A 4,072-nucleotide genomic window follows, 5' to 3' on the forward strand; every position below is an offset into this window, starting at 1 on the left:
TGGTGTTATGATATCACAATGGTATTATGAAATCGCAATGGCTTTATGACATGAAAATGCTATTATTACATCAAAACTCTCTTATGACATCACAATCATATTTTGACAGCACAATCATTATGACATCACAAATTTATTATGACATCTCAATGGTATTAGGTCATCACAAGGGTGACATCACATATAATTGCTTTTATGACATCACAATGGTGTTATGAAATAAAAAAAGGAGTCACTAAATCCCAATGGTATTATGACATACCAATGGTATTTTGACATCACAATATTTTGTTATTCCAATGCTATTATAATATCAAAATGGCATTATGATATTTCAGTGCTATTATGACATCTAATAAAATTATTACATGACAATGGTAAAACATCCTAATGCTTTAATATCCTCACAATGGTGACATTACACTGGTAATGTCACAATGGTGTCATGACTTCACAATGGAATTACAAAATCACAATGCTATTATGACCTCAAATGCTATTATAACATTACAAAGGTATTATAACTTCACAATGGTCTTATGACATATCAATGCAAACATGACATTACCATGATATAACACCTACATGCTATTATGACATCAATGCTATAATGTCTTTAAAATGATATGACATCACAATGCTATGTTGACATCAAAGTGGTATTATGACTTCATAATGATATTATGACCTCACCATTGTATTATGACATCACATTGTTATTATAGCATGACTGTGGTATGACATCACAATGGAATTTTGACATCAAAATGCTATTATAACTTCACAACTACATATCTTCACACTGCTATGATGATATCACAAAGGTCTTATGGTATCCCAATGCTATTATGAGTTAACAGGGTTTTTTATAACAGGGTTTTTTGTTATCAAAATGCTGTTATGACATCACAATATTATGATATCCTAATGGTATTATCTTTTCACAATGTTCTTATGTCATCACAATGCTTTAATGACATCATCATTCCATTCTGACATCACAATGCTTGATGACATACAATGCTTCTATCACAATGGAATCATGATATTACAATGACTTTACAATGATATTAAGACATCTCTATGCTATTATGACATTACAATATTCTTATGACCTCACAATGCTATTATGATATCTCAATGTTATTATGACTTCACAATGCTATTATGACCTCACAAAGGTAGTTTGACATCACAATGCTATTATGATATTGAAATATTGTGATATTCCATTGGTATCATGATTAAAAAATGTTATTATGACATGACAATGCTCTTATGATTTTGCAATGGTATTTTGACATGATTGTGTTATGACATCACAATGAAATTTTGAAATAAAAAAAACTATCATGACTTTCACAATTATATCAGGACATACAATGCTATGATGAAATCACAATACTATTATGACATCACAATGGCATCTTGACATGAAAATTCATCATGATATCCCTATGCTATTATGATATCACAATGGGTAGGTACTGATTGCTAAGAGAGAGAATGATGTCAGGAAAAGGTGAAAGCCAGTAAGATTTTTTGGACCCACTTATTAAAAGGGCCAAGTGGACAGCCTGCTTGAGAGAAATGCAGAGCAACCCTACATGCCTCCATATGGCAAGCTGAAACCACATAACCCAGAGATTATAGTTCTTCTTTCCAAGACTCTTAGTTCAGATAATCTGTCATGTATTTCTTTCAAATGGTCATTAAGAAAGTTACATTTCCTTGACAGGTATTTTCACATCATCACAGATTCCAATATTATTTATTAAATGCACAGATATGTCCTAAGTCCATGACTTACTTACTGTGAAAATACTCCCTGACCAAGGCAACTTTTTGAACAAAAAGTGTTTAATTGGGACCTTTTGCTTATATTTTTACAGAGACTATCCATGATGTCACATGAGAAAGCAGGCAACTTGTTGTAGTCCTTCAGCAGAACTGAGAGCTATTCATACTGAATCACTTGGAGCAGAAAGAGAGGGGGAACTGAGAGAGACAGAGAGAGGAAGAAGTACAGAGATAGATTCAGAAATAGACAGACACCTAAAGAAACAAACACATAAAGTGAAAGAGACAGAGAGAAAAAAGACCCATTCTATCACTTACATTGGCATATCAATCTCAAAGCCCATCCTCATACAATATAACTTCCATAGGAATTAGATTATCTAATAAGGTCATACCTCTTAACCCTTTGGGAAAAATGTGGATTATTTCAATAATGGAGTATTATTTAGGTAAAAAAAAATAACATCATGATATTTTCAGGCAAATGCATGCAACCAGTAGAAATCATCCTGGGTGAAGTAACTAAAATCCCGAAAGACAAATATGCTATGTATTCACTTCTTAGGAGGTCTCCTAATAGTGAAAAATAAAGTTCTAATATGCCAACTACTGTGACCAAACCAGTCTTCCACTAGGGTGATTGAATGGCAGTTAATTGAGTTGTTGGTTCAAGGAATCCTATGGAAAATTTCAAGCCACCCAGGCTGTTTTTATTAAAGTATGTTGCTCTTTGTCCTCAAATGTTAAATCAATGCAATGTTCTTGGATCTACAGAGATGATTCCTTCGGTATCAAATAGGATTGAATACAGAGAACCACAGAATGATATTATGCAGAGAGAGACCTTAAAACTTCCAGCTCTGAATGGCATTTCCATATGAAATTCTCCTTCTCCACAGCGTTCTTGGAAGCATTCAGGAGAGGAGGCACAGATAGTGTCATAATTAGAGGGAATTGTGGAAACAAGCAAAACAATGCCCTGAGAATCAGGCGACAGAGGAAGATGATGCAGCCATCCTTAATTAGATCTCATAAGCTAGGGTCAGATAGAAAAAACTGGAGGACCTAACCTGTCAGGGAATTAGAAAAAAAAATCACAGAGATAGAGGAAGGACAGTGGGTGGGACTGGAAGGAGAAGAAGAAGGAGGGGGCAGCACAGGGTATGCAAAGTGAACAAATCATAATAAATAAATATATAAGAAAAACTGATCAAGGTGATGAAGTAGAGATCTCTTTAGGACAGATGGCTTCTTATTGGTGGTGGTTCTAGAGTACGGAAAGGATGAACTCAGTTCTCTTTAAGAGAATTGGTACTGAGACTCTGATCATGTTTCAATGAGTACATGAACAACACATACTTGAGGTATTAAAAAAATTAGTGTGACTCACGGGTAGGAATTTGAACCTGGGAACAATGGAACAGAATTATAATGCATAGTATATGAATTTCCAACATAATCAATAAAAATAATATATTGACAACTTTTACAATGACTTTAAAAATGGAGAAAAGATTATGTTAAAGGAGGGAAAAATTTGACTTTGTAAGGCATACTTTCCAGGAATTCATTATGTAGCAGAGAATCCTAGCCATGAACTAGTGGTTACCCTGCTACCTCAGACATCATGAGCTCAGGTGGCACCTCTGAACAAGCAGTCCTGGCACTAACACTATGTTTAGAGCATTAGCCTGGATGACTACTGCAGGAGACATTGCTGCTATTGTGTCCTAGGCATATAACAGGGACATATTTCCCTGTCTTGAACAACTACTTTGACCTGTAACCCAAGACAAGGAGAATTGCTCACTGACCACTGAGTCAGACATAGCTGCCAGTCCAGCCAGATCAGCCAAGGAAATCCTGATCATAGAGAGTTGACAACCCTAGTGTGGAATAGCACAAGCTGTTCAATAGTTTATTGCCCATCAGTTCTCCTTTTACATACACAGATCTTTCTCTATTTCAACCAAACCAATCCAAGGAATTATCTGGTTTCCCTCTCTTTTTCCTGCTCTAAAGACTCAGTATCCCCAGGGAACCCTAGGCCAGGCCTGCCTATTATATCAATAAGAATATGAAGGTACATATAGTGAGTACACCAGTAGATGCTCAGTTCAAAGTAACAACCTAGGATATTTTATATCTAAGACCACAGTAGGAGACCATCTTGTCATTTGGTACATTCCTCTTAATTCCACATCACTGTGAAGATTCCCTATATTGAAAGGTGCCCAATTCAATAGTAAAGTTTTATTTTCTACCTGACATA

The sequence above is a fragment of the Meriones unguiculatus genome, assembly GCF_030254825.1.
Source record: "Meriones unguiculatus strain TT.TT164.6M chromosome Y unlocalized genomic scaffold, Bangor_MerUng_6.1 ChrY_unordered_Scaffold_23, whole genome shotgun sequence".
NCBI lineage: Eukaryota > Metazoa > Chordata > Mammalia > Rodentia > Muridae > Meriones > Meriones unguiculatus.